We start from the raw sequence: 17,896 nt of genomic DNA, 5'->3' as shown, positions 1-17,896 counted from the left end.
AAACAATTCTTATTTAATAACATTCAGAATAATTTTACCTAACAAATTTTGCATGCATTCTCGCTATACTTTACCCCTCCCGCCTCTAATGTGCAAGTATATAGCCTAAATTTGTCAATGGCTTCATGCCGTTTGGTGGTGCGATAAGTAGTTAGTAGTATTAGTATTAGTAGCAGTAGCACAGAGGCACCATTTGGGCCAAATCTTGGGGTGGGCATGGGGCATTTGACAGAACTTGAGACTTTTATTATGAATCTAACCTACTTTCAAAGTTTACAATGATTAATAGCAAATAGCGTAATTACCTCAAGGGTCGTCAGGTAATTACGCTCTTTGGCTAATAGGCGTGCAGTTAGTTCAAATCATTTGAACAGAATGGATTATGTTGGACATAATGTATAATTAAGGCCGGAAAAGGGCCCTTTGTGGTGGAAGCTTGGACCCCCTGGAAAATCTGGGGTGGGCATTTGCCCACCCCTGACCCCCCCCCCAAATGCCGCCTCTGCAGTAGCATTGAATATTACAGATATTTTAATAGCAAATACTAGATAATTGAAAACATCAGTACCGGCCCAGAACTTACGGCTTCTGCCAATTTTTCATCTGGAGATGTTCCCGTGGAATTATCTGGGGGCTATTTTCCGCGTGTTTTGATTTCTAGGAAATAATTTCCACGGAAGAGGACATTTCTGGAATGATCGAGAAATCGATTAGAGACTAGAGTCTTATCCAAATGAAAGAATGCTAAGGAGAAATTTCAAGCTGAATCGACCGCAAGTAATTTTACAGGCAGGGGGATTCTCAGTGAGGATGGAATTGTCTGGAGGGAATTTGACAGGGAAAAAGTTTACTCTGCGCTGGATGAATTTTCACCGAAGGAGATTTCCGTGAGGGGGATAGTTGCCCCTTCCATATAGGAAAGGTGTCCCCTCCTTAATACCTTGCTCTTTACGCTAAAATTTGACTTTTTATCCCAATTTTTTCAGAGCGTTTACTGAAAAACGGGGGCTTTTTAATTACAATAGTCATCTTTTTTAAAAGTGTTAGCGGCTTTAACGTAAACAGTAACGTAGTGAGGAGGGGGCAGCTCTTCATATAAGGAATAAATCTTCCAAAATTAATTTGCATGCACTTTTCATATTCAACTTTTCCTGCACGGTAAGCCAAATTCGAACCTGCATTAGTTAAAAAAAGTTCAGATTTTAAATACAAAAAACAAGTTTTTTTTATTGAAAGTAAGGAGCAACATTAAAACTTGAACGGACAGAAATATACTTACTACTTTGTGGCTCACTTACACTTTCAGTATATGAAAAGGGGCTATTCCTTTCTCAACGCCTCATTCTTTACGCTAAATTTTTTATTGTTTTAAAAAGTAAATTGTGACAAAGAGTTAAAATTTTAGTGTAAAGAGCGAGGCGTTGAGGAGGGAACAGCACCTTTCACATACGGACTAATTTCTGTTCGTTTTAAGTTTCAGTGTTGCTCCTTACTTTCAGTTCAAAAACTTGTCTTTTTCATTTACTATTACTACTAATAATAATAATAATAACTCACCGCAGCACCAAGCCGCCTGAGGCCATCACAACTACGCACGCTCCTCCTCCATCCTAATCAATTCAAGCCCTTCCCCTTTACACCCTCCCAGGAAGCTCCCATTTCCTTTGAATCTTTATTTATGACATCCTCTCACCCCAGACGAGGACGACCTGGTTTCCATCTAGCCCCAGACGGATGGCCAAAAAGGACAATCTTTGGCAATATGTCATCCTTCATCCCCAGAACAGGGCTTCGTCATCTCAACCTTTCTTTCATTATAGTCCTAGAAAGTGGGATTGAACCACATTTTTCTTACAACCCACTGTTTGAAATACAGTCCCTCCAAAATATTTTTCATTTAATTCATAAAAAAGCCTATGGCCTATTGCTTACACATAGTATTTGTTATTGGAAAGTAAACTGGCATTTTTCTGCAGACATATTTTCTCTTGGGGAATTTTCAGAGGTGGGATGTAGGGGATACCCCTCTTAAATACTTGGCTCTTTACGCTAAAGTATGATTTTGTATCCAAATCCTTTACAAAAATAAGTGAAACAGAATGTTCGTTAGATTAGAATAAGAGGACTTCTGGAATATTCCAAATAACGTTAGCGTGAAGAGCGAGGTATTTTGGAGGGTTATCCTCCCCACATCGTAATAATCTCTGTTCGTTTAAGCTTTAATGTTGATCCTTACTTTTAGTTGAAAAAAGCTGTGCTTTTTTTTAATCACTCAAAGGCACAAACAATTCTCAGGGGAAAACCAAGAAATACCGCTGATTCCAAGCTTTGGATGCGTGACCTAATTGCAAATAGGCAGCTAGATTGCCTCTGCATCGCCTTTGTCAAGGTAGTGTTAATGAGCTATGTAAGGGTGGAATATAACGTAAATTATGCAAATAAGGTAAGAAATTTTCCATGGGCTCTGACCATTACTGATATGAGGAATGTATTTAATTTCCAAAGCATAGTTATGCTAATTTCAATTTTAGCTTAAAGCCCAGGAGGTTGGGGCGAGAATTCCTCCTTTATTTAAATTAAACTGAAAAGAGTGTTATAAACGAAAATAAATTAATATGTTTTTAAATGAATGTAAAAAAGCAACATGAAACTGAAATTATTCTACACAAAAGTAGGAATGCCCCCCCCCCTATTCCCACACTCTTCACGGTAAAGAGGCTTTTTTCTCTTAGTACTTCAAGAATGGATGCTCTTGCAGAAGAAAAATATGATAAAATGCTGAAAAATTAAAACAATTAATTAAACAGCTTCGAGAATGACATAGGTTATATTTTATCGTTTGATTTAAATAATCAAATTTTCAGTTCAAAAGTTTTGAAAAGCAATACCATATTACCTATTTTAGGTAATATTTATTACCTATTTTAGCAATACCCTATTTTAGAGGCAGTTCAAAAAAGGTGACTATGAATCTTCAAATATTATCTTCCATGAGGGTAAAGCGCCTTACATTTCCCTTTTTCGGAGAGCAAATCTTGTCACCCTTTCCTTAAGGAAAGGAGAGGACAAATTTCCTTGCATTTTGCCCACAATGCCGTACCTAACCCTTGTACTACTTCTCTTTTCCCTAGTTATCATTTACCCTCCCCCCGGACTCACCCTCTAAGTTTTGCTTCAAGGAAAACCCCCCTTTTTGCCCCAATAGGAGTTTCCACTGAAAGATATAGAAGAACGTTCATCCTCACAGAGTTGAATTTTTAAATCAATGCCCCACCCCCCTCCCTTCTCACTCTACTTTTATCTTGGAGTCTTAGTGTTTATTTTCAATTGCGTACTTTGTAATGCTTGCTAGATAGACTTTTGTTTAATTTTGTTTTGCCTGTTTTAACTTTACGAGTTTTTATCGTTTGACTTTTTATTGATTGCAATTCTATAATTTTGTCCTGACACTATAGTACGAATTCGGCCTTTTTGGGCTTTTGATAGCCGAGTTTTTTTTTAAATAAAATTATATCTTATCTTATTATATAGGATAGTTTCTTTTCGTTGTAAGCTTTAATGCTGAAGCTCTCTTCGTTATAACTTTTACCAGAACATATTTTTTTAATTAAATTTTTAAAAGAACCATTGAAATTGCTATGCGAAATGATTAATTTCACATAGAATACCGTAAGCAATTCTCTAAACGTTATGTATTTATTATGAACGGTTTAAAAATAAGAAATTACTACTGTGGAGAAGTAAGCAGCAGCTTATTTCGGGGGAACACTTGAAAGAATAAAAAAGTAGGTGAATTAAATGAAAGGCGCAGGCAAATTTAAGATGTGTTTTTAAAAATCTCTAAATGTTTTGAAAAGGGTAAGGACCTGAAAGTTTCCTCTGCATCCATACTCTATCCACCTTGATTCCATTATTTTCAAATTGTACCCCGTTAAATCCATAGTCCATTTTCAATGGATATCAATTGTCAATACAGAACGGGCCATTTCGTAGTCTGGTAAAAGATTTAAGAAAATATGTGCAAATTGTAAATATATTTTGGTTTGGGGGAGGGTTAGAAGTACCAATGTTCGTGGGTATATAGTCTACCCTAATTCCTTACCCTTCAAATAATACTAATTCGAACTCCTAGTCCATTTCCTGTCTAAAGGTAAGTTTAAAGAACCGATTTTCTCCCAATACCATGAAAGATACGGGAAAATGCATTGGAAACGATAAAAGTACCTAGGCTTAGGGGGGACTACTCTCTGCATGTAGGCCCAACTTTATTCCTTACTCTTAGAATTGTAGTCCTTCAAACTCTTGCTCAGCTTCCAAAGGCAACAATTTCCCATCCCATTACTTCCAATATCTTGAAAGACATTTTAAAGTATGCAGAAAATTGTAAATATCTTGAGACTGTGGGTAGAGGACAGGATGTAGAGGCTCTCTCTGCTTGCTTACGCGGTTCACCCTAATTTGGTATCCTCAAAGTGGGCTTATTCAAACACTCAGTCCATTTCCAAAGTAACCGTATTTTTCTATAGAAGAGTTTAAAGAACCAATTTTTTCATGTCTTGAAGGATGAATATATGTTGAAAACATTTGAGAAATCTTTAACATCCTTCGATTTTGGGGGAAGGGTGGAACCCAAAGGCCATGCTGCACAGTCGGTCTACCTTTTGTAAGTAGGTAATTCACCCTGATTCTGTATTTTTCAAATTGGTCTATTTCCAAAAGGAACCCTTTTTATTGTGTACAGAAGAGTTTTGTAGAGTCAATTATTTTCTAGTGCCATGAAAAATGGAAAGTATGCCGATCTTTTTTTAAATATCTTTATATACGGGGGTGAAGACCAGGGCCAAAAAACTTCTGACATATACATACTTAGTTTATCATTGATATTTTGCATTCTAAAATTCTTAGTCCATTTCAAAACGAAAGCGTTTCCTGTCAATAGAAGAGTTTAAAGAACCAATTATTTTGATAGTCTTATATTCGCTTGTCCGACATTGAGGGATTTGAGACCATATTTCCTGAACGGAAGAATATAAGCTCTGTTCAATAATGAGTTAGACTATACACTATCGTTTCCGTGTGCACTTTGATGGCTAAAATGACATAATGAATATAGATCTAAGTAGAGACTCCGTTCTTAGAGTGCCAGTAGGAAATGATTGATGTGATAAAATGAAAGAGCATTTATTAATGGTCTGTAAATAATTGGCTAAAGAGTAATGGAAGTAAGGTGAAAAATATTTCTAACACCTTGGATCTTTCACCCCGGTGGCTTAAATATAACTGAGTCTTTTTTCTTTTTCTAGCTTCATCTCTCCTAGTAGGCTATATTACTTTGTTTGTGGTACTATGTATGCACTTACATTTTTATAGTTGAAAGTTAACAAAATACATCCAAACCAAATATGTCCGAACTAAAGAATGTCCAAGCCAAATAAATGTATTCATCGTGTCCACACAAGAAAACATTGATATATCCACTTATATTAAGAATAAATGAGGATGTTGGGTAGCGAGAAAATGAATCAGGTAGAAAGCTTTACTTCCCTGGGTAGCATTATCAAACATGTCATTGTAACGAATTGTAAGTGAGGAGTGATTTGACTCAATAGTAACCGAAACTCTAAAAAACAGAATTCTGATGTCAATATATCTATATATATATATATATATATATATATATATATATATATATATATATATATATATATATATATACTAGCTGTTGGGGTGGCGCTTCGCGCCACCCCAACACCTAGTTGGTGGGGGCGCTTCGCGCCCCCCCCAAGCCCCCCCGCGCGCGTAAGTCGTTACGCGCCATAATAGTTACGCGCCATTGTAGTTGTGTCCCTATGTCCCACCTGTGAATATAGATCCCCGTTGTAGTTGTGTCCCTGTGTCCCGGTCGTCATTTATATTCCCTGTGTCCCGGGTCCCGGTCATCATTTGTATCCCGGTGTCCCGGTCTGTATATACATTCGTTTTTTAGTTTTGTTTTTCTCCTTTATTTTTTTCCTTTTTTTTTCTTTTTTAGCTTATTTAGATTTTTAGATTTTTTAGTTTTTTTTATTAGTTTTTAGTTTTTATTTCTTTTTAGTTTTTTTGTCCCGGTCGTCATTTATATCCCCCTGTTTCCCCCGGTGTCCTCGTTGTAGTTGTGTCCCTGTGTCCCGGTCGTTATTTATATTCCCTGTGTCCCGGTCGTCATTTGTATCCCGGTGTACCGGTCTGTATATACATTCGTTTTTTAGTTTTGTTTTTCTCCTTTATTTTTTTCCTTTTTTTTTCTTTTTTAGTTTATTTAGATTTTTAGTTCTTTTAGTTTTTACCTTTTTTAGTTTTTTTTTAGTTTTTAGTTTTTTTAGTTTTTTTCCTTTTTTTAGTTTTTTTAGTTTTTTAGCTTTTTTATTTTTTTTATTAGTTTTTAGTTTTTTTGTAGTTTTTGCCTTTTTTTTAGTTTTTTTAGTTTTTTAGCTTTTTTATTAATTTTTAGTTTTTTTTGTAGTTTTTGCCTTTTTTTAGTTTTTTCAGTTTTGACGTCACCTGATCCAGTTTTTTCAGGTGACGTCACCTGATCCACGATCCACAGATCCACAGACAACTTATTTTTATATATATAGATAGTTTTTTTTTTTTACTTATGTCCTGGTCGTCATTTATACTCCCTGTGTCCCGGTGCTTTGTTGATTGCTAATCGAACATTCCTTTTGTCCTGGTCGCTTTCTCTTTGAGTGTCGTCATTTATTAGTTTTTTCCTTTTTTTTTAGTTTTTTATTGGTTTTTACCTTTATTTTAGCTTATTTTTCAGTTTTTTCCTTTTTTTTAGTTTTTTTTTATTTTTTATTTTTTTTAGTTTTTTACCTTTTTTTAGTTTTTTTAGTTTTTTTAGTTTTTTAGCTTTTTTACTTTTTTTATTAGTTTTTAGTTTTTTTTTGTAGTTTTTGCCTTTTTTTAGTTTTTTCAGTTTTTTTTTTAGTTTTTTATTGGTTTTTACCTTTATAGTTTTTTTAGTTTTTTAGCTTTTTTATTTTTTTATTAGTTTTTAGTTTTTTTTGTAGTTTTTGCCTTTTTTTAGTTTTTTCAGTTTTGACGTCACCTAATCCAGTTTTTTCAGGTGACGTCACCTGACACATCCATCCATCCATCCACAGACAGACAACTTATTTTTAAATATATAGAAGATATATATATATATATATATATATATGTATATATATGTATATATATATATATATATATATATATATATATATATATATATATATATATATATATATATATATATATACATATATATATATATATATATATATATATATATATATATATATATATATATATATATATATATATATATATATATATATATATATATATATATTACCAGGTATTTGAGATTTTTTATCACCAGGTGTCTGAGATTTTTATCACCAGGTGTCTGAGATAAAAAAAAAAAAAGGAGAAAGTAAAGGATGGTACGATTATTAACTCAACAAAAAGCTTTCTAATATTTTATTATTTATTCTTTTTTCTTCTCGTTCACTGTCTACAACTGAATAATTGTGTTGCGAGAGCAACACTTTAGTTTTGTCGATTTATATATATATATATATATATATATATATATATATATATATATATATATATATATATATATATATATATATATATATATATACTAGCTGTTGGGGTGGCGCTTCGCGCCCCCCTCCCGTGCGTAAGTTGTTACGTGCCATATTAGTTACGCGCCATTGTAGTTGTGTCCCTGTATCCCACCTGTGAATATATATATATATATATATATATATATATATATATATATATATATATATATATATATATATATATATATATATATATATATATATATATATATATATATATATATATATATATATATATATATGTATATATATATATATATATATATATATATATTTATATATATATATATACATATATATATATATATATATATATATATATATATATATATATATATATATATATATATATATATATATATATATTTAACTACGTAAAACTTGCGAATATATAACATTCTTGGCTGTCCCATTGTCTGTGCATATAAATAGATTGTCAGGTTTACCGACTCTTGAACATGCAACTTATAATTGTCCATGGGAAAAACAATCTGTATTCAGATCTAAACCTCATTATTCTAATGATTGCCCTTGAGCTTTATTGATGGTGATTGCTAATCGAACATTCCCTGTGTCCCCGTCGTCATTTATATATCCCTCTGTGCCCCCCGGCGTCCCCGTTGTTGTTGTTTCCCTGTGTCCTGGTCCTCATTTGTGTCCCGGTGTCCCAGTCTGTAATTTCTCTTTGAGTGTCGCGGTCGTCATTTATATTCCCTGTGTCCCGGTGTCCCGGTCGTCATTTTTGTCCCGGTCGTCATTTGTGTCCCCGGTGTCCCGGTCTGTAATTTCTCTTTGAGTGTCATGGTCGTCATTTATATTCCCTGTGTCCCGGTCGTCATTTGTGTCCCGGTGCTTTGTTGATGGTGATTGCTAATCGAACATTCCTTGTGTCCCGGTCGCTTTCTCTTTGAATGTCCCGGTCGTCATTTATATTCCCTATGTCCCGGTTTCCCGGTCGTCATTTGTGTCCCGATGTCCCGGTCTGTAATTTCGTCAGTCGACAAACATGACGTCAGTCGACACACAGACGTGACGTCACTCGACAGACACACAGACAACTTATTTTTATATACATAGATGTCCCGGTGTCCCGGTCGTCATTTGTGCCCCGATGTCCCGGTCTGTAATTTCGTCAGTCGATAAACATGACGTCAGTCGACACACAAACATGACGTCACTCGGCAGACACACAGAAAACTTATTTTTATATATATAGCGGTGTCCCGGTCGTCATTTGTGTCCCAATGTTCCCGGTCTGTAATTTCCGTCAGTCGACAAACATGACGTCAGTCGACACACAAACATGACGTCAGTAGACAGACACACAGACAAACAACTTATTTTTATATATATACTAGCTGTTGGGGTGGCGCTTCGCGCCACCCCAACACCTAGTTGGTGGGGGCGCTTCGCGCCCCCCCCCCAAGCCCCCCCGCGCGCGTAAGTCGTTACGCGCCATATTAGTTACGCGCCATTGTAGTTGTGTCCCTATGTCCCACCTGTGAATATAGATATATATATATATATATATATATATATATATATATATATATATATATATATATATATATATATATATATATATATATATATATATATATATATGTTTTTAACTACGTAAAACTTGCGAATATACAACATTCTTTGCTGTCCCATTGCCTGTGCATATAAATAGATTTTCAGGTTTACCGACTCTTGAACATGCAACATATAATGGTCCATGGGAAAACAATCCGTATTCAGATCTATACCTCATGATTCTTATGATTGCCCTTGAGCTTTGTTGATGATGATTGCTAATCGACCATTCCCTGAGTCGCCATCGTCATTTATATATCCCCCTGTGAACCCCGGCGTCCCCTTTGTAGTTATGTCCCTGTGTCCCGGTCGTCATTTATATTCCCTGTGTCCCGGTCGTCATTTGTGTCCCGGTGTTCCAGTCTGTGATTTCTCTTTGAGTGTCCCGGGCGTCATTTATATTCCTTGTGTCCCGGTGTCCCGGTCGTCATTTATATCCCCCTGTGCCCCCCGGCGTCCCCATTGTAGTTGTGTCCCTGTGTCCCGGTCGTCATTTATATTCCCTGTGTCCCGGTCGTCATTTGTATCCCGGTGTCCCGGTCTGTATATACATTCGTTTTTTAGTTTTGTTTTTCTCCTTTATTTTTTTCCTTTTTTCTTTTTTTTCTTTTTTAGTTTATTTAGATTTTTATATTTTTTAGTTTTTTTATTAGTTTTTAGTTTTTTTGTAGTTTTTACCATTTTTTTTAGTTTTTTTAGTTTTTTTTTTTTGCTTATGTCCTGGTCGTCATTTATACTCCCTGTGTCCCGGTCGTCATTTGTGTCTCGGTGCTTTGTTGATTGCTAATTTATATTATATTTATATTTATATTTTTTATATTTATTAATATTTTTTTTAGTTTTCTTTTTCTCTTATTTTTCAGTTTTTTCCTTTTTTTTAGTTTTTTCTTTTTTAGTTTTTAGTTTTTTTTTGTTTTTTACCTTTTTTTAGTTTTTTTAGTTTTTTTAGTTTTTTAGCTTTTTTAGTTTTTTTATTAGTTTTTAGTTTTTTTTTTAGTTTTTGCCTTTTTTTAGTTTTTTCAGTTTTTTTAGTTTTTAGTTTTTTACCTTTTTTTAGTTTTTTTTAGTTTTTTAGCTTTTTTAGTTTTTTTTCTTTTTAGTTTTTTTTTGTAGTTTTTACCTTTTTTAGTTTTTTTTCTTCTTTTGTATTAGTGTGAAATAATTCAGACGTCATATGCGGACAAACACGACGTCACTCGACAGACAGACAGACAGACATAACCCACAAACAACTTATTTTTATATATATTTATTCATATTTTTTTAGTTTTCTTTTTCTCTTTTATTTTTCAGTTTTTTCCTTTTTTTTAGTTTTTTTCTTTTTTAGTTTTTATTTTTTTTAGTTTTTACCTTTTTTTAGTTTTTTTAATTTTTTTAGTTTTTTAGCTTTTTTAGTTTTTTTATTAGTTTTTATTTTTTTTGTAGTTTTTGCCTTTTTTTATTTTTTTCAGTTTTTTTTAGTTATTAGATTTTTACCTTTTTTTTATTTTTTTTTTAGTTTTTTAGCTTTTTTAGTTTTTTTTTTCTTTTTAGTTTTTTTTGTAGTTTTTACCTTTTTTAGTTTTTTTCTTCTTTTGTATTAGTGTGAAATAATTCAGACGTCATATGCGGACAAACATGACGTCACCTGATCCACAGATCCACAGATCCACACACAGACAACTTATTTTTATATATATAGATAGATAGATATATTGACATATAAAAAAGACCAAACTATTATGCTGATTCCAAAACTTTAAGATATTCAGCATATTAGAGAGTCCGTAGAAGTTTCAAGCTCCTATAGACAAAAATGAGGACTTAATAACGGATGCGTGTTTATTTGTTGTTTTGTTTTTTCTTCTCAAGGGGTGATCATATTAAAACAATGGTTTTAAAGGTCGGGAAAGGATTTGTTGATAGATGAATCTATCTATCATCCGTCCATACGTCATTCCTAGAGAAGAACTAAGAAGTATAGTCATAGAACTAAGGGATGATATATTGGATTGATTTTGGGTAGGATAGCACAAGGGCCGTTGATTTTGAATGAAAAGTATTTATAATGAATTTTGAGACTTTAGTATAAAGAACGAGGATTGAGGAAGGGGCATCCCCCTCCTACGCAAAATAAATTTTAGTCCTGATCCTTACTTTCAGTTGAAAACGATGTGTTTTTTTAAATTTAATTTAGTGAAGACACTGTCTCCGCATATCTGAGTGAGAAAAACCTAACCTATTTTGCGTAGATAATTTTCTTAAAATGTTAGAGTTGAAACTAAATTTCTGTTTGTTTATTTTTTAGATGGGACGAATATCCCAAAAATAAGGACAGATCTAAACAAAATCTTAACATTGCACTTCCTATATTCGAAAACCCTTATCCATGGGTTTTCCAAACACTAAAGTAAAATCTGCTGAACTCCTTTGGAATTAAGTGTCTCCATTTTTTTGTTCATGGGTCATCATGTCAAGAAAGGTTGTCATATAAACTTGAGTTAGAAATTAGCAGAAACTAAATTCGACTTATTTTGGAGCAAAAAATTAAGTATATCCTTAGCCCCTTTACCTAAGGTGAATCATCCCCTCCATGTTCTTGCATACTCGTGTATTAATTTGGCCGAAGCCAAAAATAAGAAACATGATCAATTATTTATTCAAAAGCAAATTCATAGTCCAAAGGACTGAGCTGTTGAAGGGACTGAGGAGGTGAGTGGTTGAAGGTTGCGAAGGCCCACACACTTGACAAGAAAGCCACACACCTTTTACCTAGTCAAGACATCAACAAATGTCAAGTATTTTTGAAAAATCCTGAAACCTACGGGATTGGCATAACTGTTTAACTCCTTCTCTTGTATCATAACTGTTGATGCTAAAATTCCTCTTTGCAATATTTCGTAATTGTTTTCAAACTAGAGCGTACATTTTCTACTTAAGGCACATAGTAGGCCGTCGATGCTAAAAGTTTCCTTGTATGTTTTTTATTGATTGATCACTTTACTGAAAACATGAAAGACATCATAAAATTGGTGCTCAGACATTTCAAGTGTGTTTTTTTTTAAATTGTCCATTACGATGTTTTTTTTACATTAAGTCGCCTAGCAAAGATGCTTTATTTAGCTTTCTACTCATATGGTTTTAGCAATTTTTTCTTAGAAAGTTCTAACATTCTTGATTGCTGACCTGTCTGGATTTTTTTTTCTTTTGAGTTGAGAGAGGTGAATTTTCTTTTCAAACAGTTCCTGATAACAAACTGTAGTAAGGAGCGACCCGGCTCAATAATAAACGAAATTCTAAAAAACGGAATTTTGATACTAAAAGATACATCAAAGGAATCGGATTTTCGTGCTGATTTTAAATATATAAGTTTCGTCAAATTTAGTCTTTTTCATCAAAAGTTACAAGCCTGAGAAAATTTGCATTATTTTGGAAAATAGGCGGAAACACCCCCTCAAAGTCATAGAATTTGAACGAAAATCACACCATCGTTTTCACCGTATCAGAAAATCCCAATGCAAAAGTCTCAGGCTCTTATCTACAAAAATGTGGAACTTCGTATTTTTTGCCAGAAGACCGATCATGGGTGCGTGTTTATTTGTTTGTTTATTTGTGTTTGTTTTTTCCCCAGGAGTCATCGTATCGACCAAGAATGGTCCTAGAATGTTGCGAGAGGGCTCATTCTAACGAAAATGAAAAGTTCTAGTGCCCTTTTTAAGTGACCAAAAATATTGGAGGGCACCTAGGCCCCCTCCCAAGCTCATTTTTTTCCCAAAGTCAGCGAATCAGAGCTTTGAGACAGCCATTTTGTTCATTACAGCTGCATAATAACTATGTCTTTGGGGACGACTTTACTCCCCCACAGTCCCCAGGGGAGGGGCTGAAAGTTACACACTTTGACAAGTGTTTACATACAGTAATGGTTACTGGGAAGTGTAAAGACGTTTTTAGGGGGATTTTTTTGGGTTTGAGGGGGGGGTTGAGGGGAGGAGGCTATGTGGGAGGATCTTTCCTTGGAGGAATATGTCATGGGGAAAGAGAAATTCAATGAAGGAGGTGCTGGATTTTTTAGCAGTTCTAAAAAAAAAAACGAAAAAATTAACATGAAGAAGTTTTTTCAATTTAAGGTAAGGAGCAGCATTAATAGTTAAAACGAATAAAGATTATCACGCATATGAGGGGTTCTTCTCCTTCTAAATACCTCGCTCTTTATGCTGAAGTATTTTTAATATTTAGGTCATTCTTAAAGAATTGGGACAAAACTTGAGCTTTATTGTAAAGAGCGAGGTGTTAACGAGGGGACAAACCCCCTCATATACATAATAAAAATATAAGAATATAGAAGTTTGTTACGTAAGTTAATTCTTAAGTTACGTATATTTTTTACTAATAAAAATGTTCGTTAAAAATTAAAAGTTCTAGTTGCCTCTTTAAGTAACCGAAACATTAGAGGGCAACTAGGCCTCCTTCCCCACCCTTTATTTCTCAAAATCGTCTGATCAAAACTATGAGAAAGCCATTTAGCCAAAAAAAGAATTGATATGCAAATGTCATTTTAATGATTTATGTGTGGAGAGCCAAAATCAAACATGCATTAATTCCAAAAACGTTCGGAAATTAAATAAAAAAACAGTTTTTTTAACTGAAAGTAAAGAGCGACATCAAAACTTAAAACGAATAGAAGTTACTCCGTGTATGAAAGGGCTGTTCCCTTCTCAACACCCCACTCTTTACGCTTTTTTACTGTTTAATAAAGTAGAATTGAGAGAAGGAGTCAAACTTTAGCGTAGAGAGGGTTTTTTTATTTAGTATTTCACAAGATTACTGTCAAGATTACTCCGCAAGATTACTATCACTTAATATAATACTTTGGAACAAGTCATGAATAAACGGGGGGGGGGGGTGAGATATATTTAAGACACTTATTTGCTTTTTGTTTTTCTAACGAAAATAGTAAAAATATTTTTTACGATGGATATATCATAACAGATATTTTCGAAAACTATTGGTCAACTGCCTCCTATTTTAGCCCCCCCCCACAACCCAGTTGTTGCCTCCAACACAATGTCAACTCATCTTGTCTTTTAAAAACACAACTACAACACCGCAAAAACTTTTCACATTCATAAAATGCAGGGAAAGAGGGATGGGGGTAAGTGTATTTTTCAAGATCCAGCGGTGGCAACACTATCTTTTTTCATTATTTTCAATGAAAAACCAAAAAGGGTGCTTTTTACAAAAAAAATTGTATTTCATGGGAGGGAAACCCCGTACAAAGATATAAGATTCAATTTACCCTCAACATTACCTTCAACAAATCAGACAGAGCGAGGAGTTGCACGAAACTTCACCACCCGTTGCATACGCCGATTTTTTTTGGTAAGGGAATGATTTATTTTAGACATTTTTTTTCTTAATTCAAATTTTGGGTTTGTCCCCATCATCTTCCCTGTATATCTACATGGATCTTTGAATAACTTTGTTATTCAAGCAAAAAAATATAAATGCAATTGGAATTCTAACCGCTTTCTGGGACTCTTTATCTTACTTAAATCAGGGATCCGTCAAAGGCGTCAAATTAAAGTTTACACAATTCTGACGTTTCTCATAGAAAATTGACGCATCACTGAAACTATTTAATAAGATCAACATCGACGGATCACGCCTCGTCCATCATTATGTAGCCTTTGGGACCTGTTGTGTCTCTTTGGAATTAGGGCACGAGCTCGTACAAATTCATTCAGACTACGCAAGATAAGCTACAAACATTGCCGTTCTTGCAGTAAGAAGCCCAAAAATTGGCAAAATCTTTGCGTTTTTTTGGCAAGTCAGAGGCAGAGTTGCCTATAGCAAAGAGCTATAAGGTTTCAATGCTGTTTTTTCCAGAGGCACTTCATATGGAAGGGGTGGTCGTAAAAACTTTGGAAGGCTATCATTCGATTGGAAATTGAAAGATCTAGTGCACTTTTAAGAGTCTATAAGGATTGAAGGGCAACTAGCCCCCCCCTACGCACTTCAGCATTCAAATAACATTAAGATAGCAGTAAGGATTTTCAGATAGCCATTTTGTTCAGTAGAGTTCAAAAGATAACAACTATGCCTCCAGGGTTGACACCCCAAGCTTCCAGGGCAAGGGCTACGGGTTATGTTAGTTGCCCATTGCTTATATTTAATGTCTTTATGGAAGGGTGGTCATACAAATTTTGGAAAAGGCTCATTTTATTGTAAATTGAAAACTTCTAGTTCCCGTTATAAGTCAAAACAGATCGGAGGTCAGCCAGCCACTCCCCTCCTCCCTTGCACTCTTTTCTGTCAAATGGATCCGACCAAATATTAAGTTAGATATTCTGTTGAAAATAGTCCAAAGAGAAAATAGTAATGCCTCTGGAGGTTGACAACCTCCCAGGGGCAAGGGCTAAAAGATTTACTAGTTGCCAATTGTTGAGAAGCAAGGTTTTTTTGGTTAAAATTAGTTCAAAGGCCAAACAGGTGTGCCTTCAAGGCTGACAAAACCCGTCACAGCCCCTGGAGCAAGGGTTCCAAGTTATGCAAGCTACCTATTGTTATAACATGTAAGGTTCTTATAAAAGTGGTGCTTGTATAAGCTTTGGAGAAGGTTCATTCAATTGGAAAACAAAAATTCTAGTTCCCTTTTCAAGAATCAAAAGTGATCGGAGGGTAACTTACCGTATCATTTTTTGGCCAAATACATCCGATCAAAATATTGAGATAGCTACTTTGTTCCAAATAGTTCAAATGTAAAATAACTATATCTCTGGGGCTGACATCCCCAGCCCTTGGTTCAAGTGATGTAAATTTTGCAAGTTGTCCATTGTTTGCATATAAGGTCTTTTATCAAGAAAAGATGGCATGTTTGAACCTGGGTCTCCAAAAAACAAAGCATTACGGATAAACTTTAGAGAAATGTATAGAGAGGTGCCAAAAACAGTCAAAACATCCTTTGTCCTTGCTGGTTTTGAAAAGGAAATATCTGCAATATCTAACGAACGCTTGAGGACATTATATTGAAACTTTTAAGGTATGTTGAGTGGATGTTGAAGAAAGACGGGAGGGTAACCAGTCCCCCCTTATTTCTTTTTTTTATGTGCTCCCTCTCCTCATAAAGGGTTGAAATTTTTGTAACTATCATTTTGTTAAACTAGTCAAAAAGTGTAATAGATATGCAACCAGGGATGTCATACCCCCCTCACATCTCCGGGGCAAGGATCGCAAATTGTACAATTGGAATGTTATACGCAGGATTTGTTACTAGGAAAAAGGCAAAATCTTTATTCTGGTTTTATCCAAAAAGGCCAAAAATAAATAGCGAATAAATAGGGTAATAGTAAAAAAGTAAATAGCGAAAAGTAAATATATTAACAAGTACGGAGGGTATTAAGCTGAAACTCTCAGGATATATTGAGGGGATGTTTTAAATTGGTTGGAGGGTTCCCAGCCTTCCTCTCATGGCCTGTTTAGGTGTCCACCCTCCAAAATCAATCCAAATTTTTAAGTAAACATCTTGTTTAAAATAGTCTAAAGGTCAAGTAATTATGCCTATGGGAATAACAAGACCCTCCACAACTTTGGAGGGGAATACCGAAAATAATCAAAACCTAATATGTGCATTCCGGTTGTCAGAGTGCGTATAAGGAATATTTAAGAAACGTGTAGTGTATTAGGAAAGTTACAGGGTATGTAGAGAAGAATCCTAAAAAGTGGTTGGAGGATTAAAAGCCCCCCTCTCAGTTTGTCCTTTTTTGATACCCTCTCCCCTAAATACTTATAACCAATCAATATAAATTGATTTTGTTCAAAATAGGCAAATGTCTAGTAGCTATTCTTCCGGGGTTTCATTGCCCCCAAAGCTCCCAGCGCAAGGACTGTAAATTATGCAATTTACCCTTTTTTAATTACAGGACTTGTAAAGAAAAGGAGGAAGATTTCACTGTTTGATTGCTGATGATTTGATTTGACTGTTGGAAGGTTGTCGTTAGGCTTGATTCTGATTGTGTTCAGAAAGATTATATGTATTAAGGTGAAACTGCGGGGAATGTTGAGGGGCATGTTTAACTGAATCAAAAGCTACTATGTGCATCCGGTCTTTAAAAAAATGTGTTTGTAATATCTTGAGAACAACTAAAGCTATTAAATTAAATTTTCAGGGCATGTTGAGGAGGATGTTGAAAAGTGTTGGGACGGCAACCAATCCCACATTCCAGTTTTAGCTGCAGGGTCCACAAAGACATCTGATAGAAATTCGGAATAGCTCTTTTGTTAAAAGTAGTCAAAACTTCGAATATATATGCTTCTAAGGATGACACAACTTCCCATAGCCCCAGGGGCAAGTGCTGTACGTTACATAAGTTGCCCTTTGTTTATATATAAGAGGGAAAGTTTGATCCTGAGTCTCCTAAACGCTAAGAGTATTACCTTAGGACTTTTAAAGAATGTTGATAGGGATGTCACACAAAATCAAAACACAGTATATGGAGGAGGGCTGTCAAAAGGGCACAATATAAATAACTAAGGAATGCCTAAGGGTATTAATTTGAAATTTCACATTCCTGTTGAGAACCAAGTAAAAAAAAAAAGGAACAGAGAGCAATCAGCTCACCACTTTCTACTTTTCCATTCTAGATGTTTTCTTTTACAATGATAGAAGCATTAAAAAGGCA

At 34.6% G+C, this 17,896-nt stretch overlaps 1 long non-coding RNA gene across 1 annotated transcript in view; it reads right to left on the bottom strand.

Moving 5' to 3' along the window:
- LOC136037087 (uncharacterized) overlaps nucleotides 1–7,183 on the bottom strand; it is a 215,806-nt gene extending 208,623 nt beyond the window's left edge. The window contains exon 1 of the long non-coding RNA XR_010619864.1: nucleotides 6,327–7,183. This is a non-coding gene — a long non-coding RNA (uncharacterized LOC136037087). The remainder of the gene's footprint in view (nucleotides 1–6,326) is intronic.
- Between the last annotated feature and the right edge of the window lie 10,713 nt (nucleotides 7,184–17,896).

This window comes from Artemia franciscana, chromosome 16 (assembly GCF_032884065.1).
Source record: "Artemia franciscana chromosome 16, ASM3288406v1, whole genome shotgun sequence".
NCBI classification, from domain to species: Eukaryota; Metazoa; Arthropoda; class Branchiopoda; order Anostraca; family Artemiidae; genus Artemia; species Artemia franciscana.
This window is presented reverse-complemented; position numbering and strand designations above follow the sequence as displayed.